Source organism: Oncorhynchus gorbuscha, linkage group LG03 (genome assembly GCF_021184085.1).
Source record: "Oncorhynchus gorbuscha isolate QuinsamMale2020 ecotype Even-year linkage group LG03, OgorEven_v1.0, whole genome shotgun sequence".
NCBI classification, from domain to species: domain Eukaryota; kingdom Metazoa; phylum Chordata; class Actinopteri; order Salmoniformes; family Salmonidae; genus Oncorhynchus; species Oncorhynchus gorbuscha.
In genome coordinates this window covers 6610216-6628923 of record NC_060175.1, presented here as the reverse complement: position 1 = coordinate 6628923, position 18708 = coordinate 6610216, and the positions used below count along the sequence as shown (strand labels likewise).

The following is an 18708-nucleotide window of genomic DNA, read 5'->3' as shown; positions in this document are numbered from 1 at the left end:
ATATAACATGATGACTGGTACAGGTGTATATAAAATAATGACTGGTACAGGTGTATATAACATAATGACTGGTACAGGTGTATATATAGGTGTATATAACATAATGACATAATGACTGGTACAGGTGTATATAACATAATGACTGGTACAGGTGTATATAACATGATGACTGGTACAGGTGTATATATGTATATAACATGATGACTGGTACAGGTGTATATAACATGATGACTGGTACAGGTGTATATAACATAATGACTGGTACAGGTGTATATAACATAATGACTGGTACAGGTATATATAACATAATGACTGGTACAGGTGTATATAACATGATGACTGGTACAGGTGTATATAACATGATGACTGGTACAGGTGTATATAACATGATGACTGGTACAGATGTATATAACATGATGACTGGTACAGGTGTATATAACATAATGACTGGTACAGGTGTATATAACATGATGACTAAATGTAATGTAAATGTATATATACAGGTGTATATAACATAATGACTGGTACAGGTGTATATAACATGATGACTGGTACAGGTGTATATAACATGATGACTGGTACAGGTATATATAACATGATGACTGGTACAGGTGTATATAACATGATGACTGGTACAGGTGTATATAACATGATGACTGGTACAGGTGTATATAAAATAATGACTGGTACAGGTGTATATAACATAATGACTGGTACAGGTGTATATAACATGATGACTGGTACAGGTGTATATACAGGTGTATATAACATAATGACTGGTACAGGTGTATATAACATAATGACTGGTACAGGTGTATATAACATGATGACTGGTACAGGTGTATATAACATAATGACTGGTACAGGTGTATATAACATAATGACTGGTACAGGTGTATATAACATAATGACTGGTACAGGTGTATATAACATAATGACTGGTACAGGTGTTTATACAGGTGTATATAACATAATGACTGGTACAGGTGTTTATACAGGTGTATATAACATAATGACTGGTACAGGTGTATATATACAGGTGTATATAACATAATGACTGGTACAGGTGTATATACAGGTGTATATAACATAATGACTGGTACAGGTATATATAACATAATGACTGGTACAGGTGTATATAACATGATGACTGGTACAGGTGTATATAACATAATGACTGGTACAGGTATATATATCATGATGACTGGTACAGGTATATATAACATGATGACTGGTACAGGTGTATATAACATGATGACTGGTACAGGTGTATATAACATGATGACTGGTACAGGTGTATATAACATAATGACTGGTACAGGTGTATATAACATGATGACTGGTACAGGTGTATATAACATGATGACTGGTACAGGTGTATATAACATGATGACTGGTACAGGTGTATATAACATAATGACTGGTACAGGTGTATATAACATGATGACTGGTACAGGTGTATATAAAATAATGACTGGTACAGGTGTATATAACATAATGACTGGTACAGGTGTATATACAGGTGTATATAACATGATGACTAAATGTAATGTAAATGTATATATACAGGTGTATATAACATAATGACTGGTACAGGTGTATATAACATGATGACTAAATGTAATGTAAATGTATATATACAGGTGTATATAACATAATGACTGGTACAGGTGTATATAACATGATGACTAAATGTAATGTAAATGTATATATACAGGTGTATATAACATAATGACTGGTACAGGTGTATATAACATGATGACTAAATGTAATGTAAATGTATATATACAGGTGTATATAACATAATGACTGGTACAGGTGTATATAACATGATGACTAAATGTAATGTAAATGTATATATACAGGTGTATATAACATGATGACTGGTACAGGTGTATATAACATGATGACTGGTACAGGTGTATATAACATGATGACTGGTACAGGTATATATAACATGATGACTGGTACAGGTATATATAACATGATGACTGGTACAGGTGTATATATCATGATGACTGGTACAGGTGTATATAACATGATGACTGGTACAGGTGTATATAACATGATGACTGGTACAGGTGTATATAAAATAATGACTGGTACAGGTGTATATAACATAATGACTGGTACAGGTGTATATATAGGTGTATATAACATAATGACTGGTACAGGTGTATATAACATAATGACTGGTACAGGTGTATATACAGGTGTATATAACATAATGACTGGTACAGGTGTATATAACATAATGACTGGTACAGGTGTTTATACAGGTGTATATAACATAATGACTGGTACAGGTGTATATAACATGATGACTGGTACAGGTGTATATAACATGATGACTGGTACAGGTATATATAACATGATGACTGGTACAGGTATATATAACATGATGACTGGTACAGGTGTATATATCATGATGACTGGTACAGGTGTATATAACATGATGACTGGTACAGGTGTATATAACATGATGACTGGTACAGGTGTATATAAAATAATGACTGGTACAGGTGTATATAACATAATGACTGGTACAGGTGTATATACAGGTGTATATAACATAATGACTGGTACAGGTGTATATAACATAATGACTGGTACAGGTGTATATACAGGTGTATATAACATAATGACTGGTACAGGTGTATATAACATAATGACTGGTACAGGTGTTTATACAGGTGTATATAACATAATGACTGGTACAGGTGTTTATACAGGTATATAACATAATGACTGGTACAGGTGTATATACAGGTGTATATAACATAATGACTGGTACAGGTGTATATAAGGTGTATATAACATAATGACTGGTACAGGTGTATATAACATAATGACTGGTACAGGTGTATATAACATAATGACTGGTACAGGTGTATATAACATAATGACTGGTACAGGTGTATATACAGGTGTATATAACATAATGACTGGTACAGGTGTATATAACATAATGACTGGTACAGGTGTATATAACATGATGACTGGTACAGGTGTATATAACATAATGACTGGTACAGGTGTATATACAGGTGTATATAACATAATGACTGGTACAGGTATATATAACATAATGACTGGTACAGGTGTATATAACATGATGACTGGTACAGGTGTATATAACATAATGACTGGTACAGGTGTATATACAGGTGTATATAACATAATGACTGGTACAGGTGTATATAACATAATGACTGGTACAGGTGTTTATACAGGTGTATATAACATAATGACTGGTACAGGTATATATAACATAATGACTGGTACAGGTGTATATACAGGTTTATATAACATAATGACTGTACAGATATATATATAACATAATGACTGGTACAGGTGTATATACAGGTGTATTTAACATAATGACTGGTACAGGTATATATAACATAATGACTGGTACAGCTGTATATAACATGATGACTGGTACAGGTATATATAACATAATGACTGGTACAGGTGTATATACATGTTTATATAACATAATGACTCGTACAGATATATATATAACATGATGACTGGTACAGGTGTATATACAGGTGTATTTAACATAATGACTGGTACAGGTGTATATAACATAATGACTGGTACAGGTATATATAACATGATGACTGGTACAGGTGTATATAACATAATGACTGGTACAGGTATATATAACATAATGACTGGTACAGGTGTATATAACATGATGACTGGTACAGGTGTATATAACATGATGACTGGTACAGGTGTATATAACATAATGACTGGTACAGGTGTTTATACAGGTGTATATAACATAATGACTGGTACAGGTGTTTATACAGGTGTATATAACATAATGACTGGTACAGGTGTATATACAGGTGTATATAACATAATGACTGGTACAGGTGTATATAACATAATGACTGGTACAGGTATATATAACATGATGACTGATACAGGTGTATATAACATGATGACTGGTACAGGTGTATATAACATAATGACTGGTACAGGTGTATATAACATGATGACTAAATGTAATGTAAATGTATATATACAGGTGTATATAACATAATGACTGGTACAGGTGTATATAACATGATGACTAAATGTAATGTAAATGTATATATACAGGTGTATATAACATAATGACTGGTACAGGTGTATATAACATGATGACTAAATGTAATGTAAATGTATATATACAGGTGTATATAACATAATGACTGGTACAGGTGTATATAACATGATGACTAAATGTAATGTAAATGTATATATACAGGTGTATATAACATAATGACTGGTACAGGTGTATATAACATGATGACTAAATGTAATGTAAATGTATATATACAGGTGTATATAACATAATGACTGGTACAGGTGTATATAACATGATGACTGGTACAGGTGTATATAACATGATGACTGGTACAGGTATATATAACATGATGACTGGTACAGGTATATATAACATGATGACTGGTACAGGTGTATATATCATGATGACTGGTACAGGTGTATATAACATGATGACTGGTACAGGTGTATATAACATGATGACTGGTACAGGTGTATATAAAATAATGACTGGTACAGGTGTATATAACATAATGACTGGTACAGGTGTATATATAGGTGTATATAACATAATGACTGGTACAGGTGTATATAACATAATGACTGGTACAGGTGTATATACAGGTGTATATAACATAATGACTGGTACAGGTGTATATAACATAATGACTGGTACAGGTGTTTATACAGGTGTATATAACATAATGACTGGTACAGGTGTATATAACATGATGACTGGTACAGGTGTATATAACATGATGACTGGTACAGGTATATATAACATGATGACTGGTACAGGTGTATATATCATGATGACTGGTACAGGTGTATATAACATGATGACTGGTACAGGTGTATATAACATAATGACTGGTACAGGTGTATATAACATAATGACTGGTACAGGTATATATAACATGATGACTGATACAGGTGTATATAACATGATGACTGGTACAGGTGTATATAACATAATGACTGGTACAGGTGTATATAACATGATGACTAAATGTAATGTAAATGTATATATACAGGTGTATATAACATAATGACTGGTACAGGTGTATATAACATGATGACTAAATGTAATGTAAATGTATATATACAGGTGTATATAACATAATGACTGGTACAGGTGTATATAACATGATGACTAAATGTAATGTAAATGTATATATACAGGTGTATATAACATAATGACTGGTACAGGTGTATATAACATGATGACTAAATGTAATGTAAATGTATATATACAGGTGTATATAACATAATGACTGGTACAGGTGTATATAACATGATGACTAAATGTAATGTAAATGTATATATACAGGTGTATATAACATAATGACTGGTACAGGTGTATATAACATGATGACTGGTACAGGTGTATATAACATGATGACTGGTACAGGTATATATAACATGATGACTGGTACAGGTATATATAACATGATGACTGGTACAGGTGTATATATCATGATGACTGGTACAGGTGTATATAACATGATGACTGGTACAGGTGTATATAACATGATGACTGGTACAGGTGTATATAAAATAATGACTGGTACAGGTGTATATAACATAATGACTGGTACAGGTGTATATATAGGTGTATATAACATAATGACTGGTACAGGTGTATATAACATAATGACTGGTACAGGTGTATATACAGGTGTATATAACATAATGACTGGTACAGGTGTATATAACATAATGACTGGTACAGGTGTTTATACAGGTGTATATAACATAATGACTGGTACAGGTGTATATAACATGATGACTGGTACAGGTGTATATAACATGATGACTGGTACAGGTATATATAACATGATGACTGGTACAGGTATATATAACATGATGATTGGTACAGGTGTATATATCATGATGACTGGTACAGGTGTATATAACATGATGACTGGTACAGGTGTATATAACATGATGACTGGTACAGGTGTATATAAAATAATGACTGGTACAGGTGTATATAACATAATGACTGGTACAGGTGTATATACAGGTGTATATAACATAATGACTGGTACAGGTGTATATAACATAATGACTGGTACTGGTGTATATACAGGTGTATATAACATAATGACTGGTACAGGTGTATATAACATAATGACTGGTACAGGTGTTTATACAGGTGTATATAACATAATGACTGGTACAGGTGTTTATACAGGTGTATATAACATAATGACTGGTACAGGTGTATATACAGGTGTATATAACATAATGACTGGTACAGGTGTATATACAGGTGTATATAACATAATGACTGGTACAGGTGTATATAACATAATGACTGGTACAGGTGTATATAACATGATGACTGGTACAGGTGTATATAACATAATGACTGGTACAGGTATATATAACATGATGACTGGTACAGGTGTATATATCATGATGACTGGTACAGGTGTATATAACATGATGACTGGTACAGGTGTATATAACATGATGACTGGTACAGGTGTATATAAAATAATGACTGGTACAGGTGTATATAACATAATGACTGGTACAGGTGTATATATAGGTGTATATAACATAATGACTGGTACAGGTGTATATAACATAATGACTGGTACAGGTGTATATACAGGTGTATATAACATAATGACTGGTACAGGTGTATATAACATAATGACTGGTACAGGTGTTTATATGTAATAACATAATGACTGGTACAGGTGTATATAACATGATGACTGGTACAGGTGTATATAACATGATGACTGGTACAGGTATATATAACATGATGACTGGTACAGGTATATATAACATGATGACTGGTACAGGTGTATATAACATGATGACTGGTACAGGTGTATATAACATGATGACTGGTACAGGTGTATATAACATAATGACTGGTACAGGTGTATATAACATAATGACTGGTACAGGTATATATAACATGATGACTGATACAGGTGTATATAACATGATGACTGGTACAGGTGTATATAACATAATGACTGGTACAGGTGTATATAACATGATGACTAAATGTAATGTAAATGTATATATACAGGTGTATATAACATAATGACTGGTACAGGTGTATATAACATGATGACTAAATGTAATGTAAATGTATATATACAGGTGTATATAACATAATGACTGGTACAGGTGTATATAACATGATGACTAAATGTAATGTAAATGTATATATACAGGTGTATATAACATAATGACTGGTACAGGTGTATATAACATGATGACTAAATGTAATGTAAATGTATATATACAGGTGTATATAACATAATGACTGGTACAGGTGTATATAACATGATGACTAAATGTAATGTAAATGTATATATACAGGTGTATATAACATAATGACTGGTACAGGTGTATATAACATGATGACTGGTACAGGTGTATATAACATGATGACTGGTACAGGTATATATAACATGATGACTGGTACAGGTATATATAACATGATGACTGGTACAGGTGTATATATCATGATGACTGGTACAGGTGTATATAACATGATGACTGGTACAGGTGTATATAACATGATGACTGGTACAGGTGTATATAAAATAATGACTGGTACAGGTGTATATAACATAATGACTGGTACAGGTGTATATATAGGTGTATATAACATAATGACTGGTACAGGTGTATATAACATAATGACTGGTACAGGTGTATATACAGGTGTATATAACATAATGACTGGTACAGGTGTATATAACATAATGACTGGTACAGGTGTTTATACAGGTGTATATAACATAATGACTGGTACAGGTGTATATAACATGATGACTGGTACAGGTGTATATAACATGATGACTGGTACAGGTATATATAACATGATGACTGGTACAGGTATATATAACATGATGACTGGTACAGGTGTATATATCATGATGACTGGTACAGGTGTATATAACATGATGACTGGTACAGGTGTATATAACATGATGACTGGTACAGGTGTATATAAAATAATGACTGGTACAGGTGTATATAACATAATGACTGGTACAGGTGTATATACAGGTGTATATAACATAATGACTGGTACAGGTGTATATAACATAATGACTGGTACTGGTGTATATACAGGTGTATATAACATAATGACTGGTACAGGTGTATATAACATAATGACTGGTACAGGTGTTTATACAGGTGTATATAACATAATGACTGGTACAGGTGTTTATATGTATATAACATAATGACTGGTACAGGTGTATATACAGGTGTATATAACATAATGACTGGTACAGGTGTATATACAGGTGTATATAACATAATGACTGGTACAGGTGTATATAACATAATGACTGGTACAGGTGTATATAACATGATGACTGGTACAGGTGTATATAACATAATGACTGGTACAGGTGTATATACAGGTGTATATAACATAATGACTGGTACAGGTGTATATAACATGATGACTGGTACAGGTGTATATAACATGATGACTGGTACAGGTGTATATAACATAATGACTGGTACAGGTGTATATACAGGTGTATATAACATAATGACTGGTACAGGTATATATAACATAATGACTGGTACAGGTGTATATAACATGATGACTGGTACAGGTGTATATAACATAATGACTGGTACAGGTGTATATACAGGTGTATATAACATAATGACTGGTACAGGTGTATATAACATAATGACTGGTACAGGTGTTTATACAGGTGTATATAACATAATGACTGGTACAGGTATATATAACATAATGACTGGTACAGGTGTATATACAGGTTTATATAACATAATGACTGTACAGATATATATATAACATAATGACTGGTACAGGTGTATATACAGGTGTATTTAACATAATGACTGGTACAGGTATATATAACATAATGACTGGTACAGCTGTATATAACATGATGACTGGTACAGGTATATATAACATAATGACTGGTACAGGTGTATATACAGGTTTATATAACATAATGACTCGTACAGATATATATAACATGATGACTGGTACAGGTGTATATACAGGTGTATTTAACATAATGACTGGTACAGGTGTATATAACATAATGACTGGTACAGGTATATATAACATGATGACTGGTACAGGTGTATATAACATAATGACTGGTACAGGTATATATAACATAATGACTGGTACAGGTGTATATAACATGATGACTGGTACAGGTGTATATAACATGATGACTGGTACAGGTGTATATAACATAATGACTGGTACAGGTGTTTATACAGGTGTATATAACATAATGACTGGTACAGGTGTTTATACAGGTGTATATAACATAATGACTGGTACAGGTGTATATACAGGTGTATATAACATAATGACTGGTACAGGTGTATATACAGGTGTATATAACATAATGACTGGTACAGGTGTATATAACATAATGACTGGTACAGGTGTATATAACATGATGACTGGTACAGGTGTATATAACATGATGACTGGTACAGGTGTATATAACATGATGACTGGTACAGGTGTATATAACATGATGACTGGTACAGGTGTATATAACATAATGACTGGTACAGGTGTATATAACATGATGACTGGTACAGGTGTATATAACATGATGACTGGTACAGGTGTATATAACATGATGACTGGTACAGGTGTATATAACATGATGACTGGTACAGGTGTATATAACATAATGACTGGTACAGGTGTATATAACATGATGACTGGTACAGGTGTATATAACATAATGACTGGTACAGGTGTATATACAGGTGTATATAACATAATGACTGGTACAGGTATATATAACATAATGACTGGTACAGGTGTATATAACATGATGACTGGTACAGGTGTATATAACATAATGACTGGTACAGGTGTATATACAGGTGTATATAACATAATGACTGGTACAGGTGTATATAACATAATGACTGGTACAGGTGTTTATACAGGTGTATATAACATAATGACTGGTACAGGTATATATAACATAATGACTGGTACAGGTGTATATACAGGTTTATATAACATAATGACTGGTACAGATATATATATAACATAATGACTGGTACAGGTGTATATACAGGTGTATTTAACATAATGACTGGTACAGGTATATATAACATAATGACTGGTACAGCTGTATATAACATGATGACTGGTACAGGTATATATAACATAATGACTGGTACAGGTGTATATACATGTTTATATAACATAATGACTGTATATATATATAACATATGACTGGTACAGGTGTATATACAGGTGTATTTAACATAATGACTGGTACAGGTGTATATAACATAATGACTGGTACAGGTATATATAACATGATGACTGGTACAGGTGTATATAACATAATGACTGGTACAGGTATATATAACATAATGACTGGTACAGGTGTATATAACATGATGACTGGTACAGGTGTATATAACATGATGACTGGTACAGGTGTATATAACATAATGACTGGTACAGGTGTTTATACAGGTGTATATAACATAATGACTGGTACAGGTGTTTATACAGGTGTATATAACATAATGACTGGTACAGGTGTATATACAGGTGTATATAACATAATGACTGGTACAGGTGTATATAACATAATGACTGGTACAGGTATATATAACATGATGACTGATACAGGTGTATATAACATGATGACTGGTACAGGTGTATATAACATAATGACTGGTACAGGTGTATATAACATGATGACTAAATGTAATGTAAATGTATATATACAGGTGTATATAACATAATGACTGGTACAGGTGTATATAACATGATGACTAAATGTAATGTAAATGTATATATACAGGTGTATATAACATAATGACTGGTACAGGTGTATATAACATGATGACTAAATGTAATGTAAATGTATATATACAGGTGTATATAACATAATGACTGGTACAGGTGTATATAACATGATGACTAAATGTAATGTAAATGTATATATACAGGTGTATATAACATAATGACTGGTACAGGTGTATATAACATGATGACTAAATGTAATGTAAATGTATATATACAGGTGTATATAACATAATGACTGGTACAGGTGTATATAACATGATGACTGGTACAGGTGTATATAACATGATGACTGGTACAGGTATATATAACATGATGACTGGTACAGGTATATATAACATGATGACTGGTACAGGTGTATATATCATGATGACTGGTACAGGTGTATATAACATGATGACTGGTACAGGTGTATATAACATGATGACTGGTACAGGTGTATATAAAATAATGACTGGTACAGGTGTATATAACATAATGACTGGTACAGGTGTATATATAGGTGTATATAACATAATGACTGGTACAGGTGTATATAACATAATGACTGGTACAGGTGTATATACAGGTGTATATAACATAATGACTGGTACAGGTGTATATAACATAATGACTGGTACAGGTGTTTATACAGGTGTATATAACATAATGACTGGTACAGGTGTATATAACATGATGACTGGTACAGGTGTATATAACATGATGACTGGTACAGGTATATATAACATGATGACTGGTACAGGTATATATAACATGATGACTGGTACAGGTGTATATATCATGATGACTGGTACAGGTGTATATAACATGATGACTGGTACAGGTGTATATAACATGATGACTGGTACAGGTGTATATAAAATAATGACTGGTACAGGTGTATATAACATAATGACTGGTACAGGTGTATATACAGGTGTATATAACATAATGACTGGTACAGGTGTATATAACATAATGACTGGTACTGGTGTATATACAGGTGTATATAACATAATGACTGGTACAGGTGTATATAACATAATGACTGGTACAGGTGTTTATACAGGTGTATATAACATAATGACTGGTACAGGTGTTTATACAGGTGTATATAACATAATGACTGGTACAGGTGTATATACAGGTGTATATAACATAATGACTGGTACAGGTGTATATACAGGTGTATATAACATAATGACTGGTACAGGTGTATATAACATAATGACTGGTACAGGTGTATATAACATGATGACTGGTACAGGTGTATATAACATAATGACTGGTACAGGTGTATATACAGGTGTATATAACATAATGACTGGTACAGGTGTATATAACATGATGACTGGTACAGGTGTATATAACATGATGACTGGTACAGGTGTATATAACATAATGACTGGTACAGGTATATATAACATAATGACTGGTACAGGTGTATATAACATGATGACTGGTACAGGTGTATATAACATAATGACTGGTACAGGTGTATATACAGGTGTATATAACATAATGACTGGTACAGGTGTATATAACATAATGACTGGTACAGGTGTTTATACAGGTGTATATAACATAATGACTGGTACAGGTATATATAACATAATGACTGGTACAGGTGTATATACAGGTTTATATAACATAATGACTCGTACAGATATATATATAACATAATGACTGGTACAGGTGTATATACAGGTGTATTTAACATAATGACTGGTACAGGTATATATAACATAATGACTGGTACAGCTGTATATAACATGATGACTGGTACAGGTATATATAACATAATGACTGGTACAGGTGTATATACAGGTTTATATAACATAATGACTCGTACAGATATATATATAACATGATGACTGGTACAGGTGTATATACAGGTGTATTTAACATAATGACTGGTACAGGTGTATATAACATAATGACTGGTACAGGTATATATAACATGATGACTGTACAGGTGTATATAACATAATGACTGGTACAGGTATATATAACATAATGACTGGTACAGGTGTATATAACATGATGACTGGTACAGGTGTATATAACATGATGACTGGTACAGGTGTATATAACATAATGACTGGTACAGGTGTTTATACAGGTGTATATAACATAATGACTGGTACAGGTGTTTATACAGGTGTATATAACATAATGACTGGTACAGGTGTATATACAGGTGTATATAACATAATGACTGGTACAGGTGTATATACAGGTGTATATAACATAATGACTGGTACAGGTGTATATAACATAATGACTGGTACAGGTGTATATAACATGATGACTGGTACAGGTGTATATAACATGATGACTGGTACAGGTGTATATAACATGATGACTGGTACAGGTGTATATAACATAATGACTGGTACAGGTGTATATACAGGTGTATATAACATAATGACTGGTACAGGTGTATATAACATAATGACTGGTACAGGTGTATATACAGGTTTATATAACATAATGACTCGTACAGATATATATATAACATAATGACTGGTACAGGTGTATATACAGGTGTATATAACATAATGACTGGTACAGGTGAACCAGACTTTACAAATAGGTAATTCCATCCACCGGTGAGAATCTGAGACGACGGAGAAAATACAGGGTTTTATTTCACAACAGTAGAACACTTTCCCAATATACTGTTTCATAGTAAGTGTGTGAGCATGTTATCTGTGTCGTTGTTGACGTGTTTTCGTTCTTTCAGGGCTCCAGAGATCATCCTGGGCTTGCCGTTCTGTGAGGCTATAGACATGTGGTCTCTGGGCTGCGTTATAGCTGAGCTGTTCCTGGGGTGGCCCCTGTACCCCGGGGCCTCGGAGTACGACCAGGTGGGAACCACACCGAGACATGTGTATTTTATCTTAAAACTTGTTATGATGCATTCTAACATGGCCCCTCCTGTCCTCGTCCACTAGATCCGGTACATCTCCCAGACCCAGGGCCTGCCTGCAGAATACCTACTGAGTGCCGGCACCAAGACAAGCCGCTTCTTCAAGAGAGGACCTGACTCCAGCTACCCCGTCTGGAGAATCAAGGTATCGACTCAATTCCAGTACACGACACACTGACTCCACGCACGGATGCGCGCCATCACTCTCCTTCTTGGTCAAATAGCTCGTACACAGGCCCGGAGGTGTGTTTTGGGTCATTGTCCTGTTGAAAAACAAATGATAGTCCCACTAAACGCAGACCAGATGTGATGGAGCATTGCTGTGCCAGCCATGCTGGTTAAGTGTGCCTTGAATTCTAAATAAATAATTGACAGTGTCACCAGCAAAGCACCATCACACCTCCTCCTCCATGCTTCATGGTGTCCAGGTATTACAGTACACCTGACTCTATCTATCCTCTCTGGAGGGTCCAGGTATTACAGTAAACCTGACTCTATCTATCCTCTCTGGATGGTCCAGGTATTACAGTATACCTGACTCTATCTATCATCTCTGGATGGTCCAGGTATTACAGTATACCTGACTCTATCTATCCTCTCTGGATGGTCCAGGTATTATAGTATACCTGACTCTATCTATCCTCTCTGGATGGTCCAGGTATTACAGTATACCTGACTCTACAGTACAGTATACCTGACTCTATCTATCCTCTCTGGATGGTCCAGGTATTACAGTATACCTGACTCTACAGTACAGTATACCGGACTCTATCTATCCTCTCTGGAGGGTCCAGGTATTACAGTATACCTGACTCTATCTATCCTCTCTGGATGGTCCAGGTATTACAGTATACCTGACTCTATCTATCCTCTCTGGATGGTCCAGGTAGTACAGTATACCTGACTCTATCTATCCTCTCTGGATGGTCCAGGTATTATAGTATACCTGACTCTATCTATCCTCTCTGGAGGGTCCAGGTATTATAGTATACCTGACTCTATCTATCCTCTCTGGATGGTCCAGGTAGTACAGTATACCTGACTCTATCTATCCTCTCTGGAGGGTCCAGGTCAACAGTAGTGTACTACAGAGCCCTGGTCAACAGTAGTGTACTACAGAGCCCTGGTCAACAGTAGTGTACTGCAGAGCCCTGGTTAACAGTAGTGTACTACAGAGCCCTGGTCAACAGTAGTGTACTACAGAGCCCTGGTCAACAGTAGTGTACTACAGAGCCCTGGTCAACAGTAGTGTACTACAGAGCCCTGGTCAACAGTAGTGTACTACAGAGCCCTGGTTAACAGTAGTGTACTACAGAGCCCTGGTCAACAGTAGTGTACTACAGAGCCCTGGTCAACAGTAGTGTACTAAAGAGCCCTGGTCAACAGTAGTGTACTACAGAGCCCTGGTCAACAGTAGTGTACTACAGAGCCCTGGTCAACAGTAGTGTACTACAGAGTCCTGGTTAACAGTAGTGTACTACAGAGTCCTGGTTAACAGTAGTGTACTACAGAGCCCTGGTCAACAGTAGTGTACTAGCAGAGCCCTGGTTAACAGTAGTGTACTACAGAGTCCTGGTTAACAGTTGTGTACTACAGAGCCCTGGTCAACAGTAGTGTACTACAGAGCCCTGGTTAACAGTAGTGTACTAGCAGAGCCCTGGTTAACAGTAGTGTACTAGCAGAGCCCTGGTTAACAGTAGTGTACTACAGAGCCCTGGTTAACAGTAGTGTACTACAGAGCCCTGGTTAACAGTAGTGTACTACAGAGCCCTGGTCAACAGTAGTGTACTACAGAGCCCTGGTCAACAGTAGTGTACTACAGAGCCCTGGTCAACAGTAGTGTACTACAGAGCCCTGGTTAACAGTAGTGTACTACAGAGCCCTGGTCAACAGTAGTGTACTACAGAGCCCTGGTCAACAGTAGTGTACTACAGAGCCCTGGTTAACAGTAGTGTACTACAGAGCCCTGGTCAACAGTAGTGTACTACAGAACCCTGGTTAACAGTAGTGTACTAAAGAGCCCTGGTTAACAGTAGTGTACTAGCAGAGCCCTGGTTAACAGTAGTATATTGGGAACAGGTTGCCATTTTGGAAGCTCACCTAGTTGTTCCTGCCAGAATCAGCGTGGATCTCAACACACTGCTGTGAACAGGGCTTTTAGTGGGGTTCGTGGGCAAATAGAAACCTATGTTTTTCCTGGGCACTTCCTTATTAGTTTTTATTGAATCAGTATTTTTGGTGACGACAACATTCCTGCTGTGTGTGTTCAATAAGGCCCCTTCGGACCACGAGGCCGAGATGGGCATCAAGTCCAAGGAGGCTCGCAAATACATCTTCAACTGTCTGGACGACATGATGCAGGTTGGTTAAGCTATGTGACGTCATCCAGTATGTCACGTTTATGTTTATAAACCCCCTTTTTACATTTGACAATTTTAAAAAATGTTTTTATTTATTTTTTACTTAACCTTTATTTAATCAGGTTTGTCTCTTTGAGATATAAAAAATATATATATATATTTTTCGCGTAAGTGGCTCAGCTTTTCGCTAGGTTAATTTCCATTAGCAACGTGTCCTTCAGAACTAACCTGCTACCGGGGCACGCTAACTCACGGCTAACTCCACTCACCCTGAATGAAGTGTCTGAGCCGCGAGTTGAGGACCACAATCCTGTTGGAAAGATTGTCATCCCCTTCATTTTGAGGAAAGATGATCGATTTTTACATATTTAATTAATCAAATGTTTTTTGTTAGTTTTTTTTCGGTGTAATTAAAAAAAAAAGATATACACTTTCATTTTGAGTGTGACTCCAAATCCAGACCTCCATGGGTTGATAAATTTGATTTCCATTGATCATTTTTTGTGTGACTTTGTTGTCAGCACATTCAACTATGTAAAGAAAAAAAGTATTTAATAAGAATATTTCATTCATTCAGATCTAGGATGTGTTATTTTAGTGTTCCCTTGATTTTTTTTGGAGCAGTGTATATACAGCAACACCTCCCCCATAAGCATTCCTGTCTCTTCTATTGAAGTTATATCCACATTTACATTTAAGTCATTTAGCAGACGCTCTTATCCAGAGCGACTTACAAATTGGTGCATTCACCTTATGACATCCAGTGGGACAGTCACTTAACAATGGTGCATCTAAAACTTAGGGGGGGTGGGGTGAGAGGGATTACTTATCCTATCCTAGGTATTCCTTAAAGAGGTGGGGTTTCAGGTGTCTCCGGAAGGTGGTGATTGACTCCGCTGTCCTGGCGTCGTGAGGGAGTTTGTTCCACCATTGGGGGGCCAGGGCAGCGAACAGTTTTGACTGGGCTGAGCGGGAGCTGTACTTCCTCAGTGGTAGGGAGGCGAGCAGGCCAGAGGTGGATGAACGCAGTGCCCTTGTTTGGGTGTAGGGCCTGATCAGAGCCTGGAGGTACTGAGGTGCCGTTCCCCTCACAGCTCCGTGGCAAGCACCATGGTCTTGTAGCGGATGCGAGCTTCAACTGGAAGCCAGTGGAGAGAACGGAGGAGCGGGGTTGATGAGAGAACTTGGGAAGGTTGAACACCAGATGCGGCGTTCTGGATGAGTTGAAGGGTTTAATGGCACAGGCAGGGAGCCCAGCCAACAGCGAGTTGCAGTAATCCAGACGGGAGATGACAAGTGCCTGGATTAGGACCTGCGCCGCTTCCTGTGTGAGGCAGGGTCGTACTCTGCGGATGTTGTAGAGCATGAACCTACAGGAACGGGCCACCGCCTTGATGTTGGTTGAGAACGACAGGGTGTTGTCCAGGATCACGCCAAGGTTCTTGGCGCTCTGGGAGGAGGACACAAACCGTGATGGCGAGATCATGGAACGGGCAGTCCTTCCCCGGGAGGAAGAGCAGCTCCGTCTTGCCGAGGTTCAGCTTGAGGTGGTGATCCGTCATCCACACTGATATGTCTGCCAGACATGCAGAGATGCGGTCACCTTCATCAGAAGGGGAAAGGAGAAGATTAATTGTGTGTCGTCTGCATAGCAATGATAAGAGAGACCATGTGAGGTTATGACAGAGCCAAGTGACTTGGTGTATAGCGAGAATAGGAGAGGGCCAAGAACAGAGCCTGGGGGACACCAGTGGTGAGAGCGCGTGGTGAGGAGACAGATTCTTGGTAGGAGCGACCTGTCAGGTAGGACGCAATCCAAGCGTGGGCCGCGCCGGAGATGCCCAACTCGGAGAGGGTGGAGAGGAGGATCTGATGGTTCACAGTATCGAAGGCAGCCGATAGATCTAGAAGGATGAGAGCAGAGGAGAGAGAGTTAGCTTTAGCAGTGCGGAGCGCCTCCGTGATACAGAGGAGAGCAGTCTCAGTTGAATGACTAGTCTTGAAACCTGACTGATTTGGATCAAGAAGGTCATTCAGAGAGAGATAGCGGGAGAGCTGGCCAAGGACGGCACGTTGCTACTGCTGGAGCATTGAATGAAAGCTCTAAGTGAGTTTCAGTGTATATTAAAATACCATTTACTAATGACGGGATGCATTTAAAAGTTCAGGAATACATTTATGTGATTTTATAAAATGATTTTATTGGTATGAGTGGAGGAAAAAGGTGCTCTGTGCATGGATAAACACAACACATCAAAGATGGCATTAAATTATAAAATTATACAATAAACACTACAATTTTAAAAGCCTAGTTCACACCGTAGACGGCCGAGTTTGCAAGAATTAAAACGTGGTACTGACTCGCCGATGGGGTTGACGGTTCAGCGTTGTCTTAGTGAAGAGTAGCCTAATGGTTAGAGTGTTGGACTAGTAACCGGAAGGTTGCAAGTTCAAATCCCCGAGCTGACAAGGTACAAATCTGTCGTTCTGCCCCTGAACAAGGCAGTTAACCCACTGTTCCTAGGCCGTCATTGAAA

General features: G+C 36.6%; 1 pseudogene; it reads left to right on the top strand.

Annotated features, from left to right (window-relative positions):
• Window positions 1-18708, top strand: part of LOC124032450 — a 78502-nt pseudogene that overhangs the window by 23134 nt on the left and 36660 nt on the right.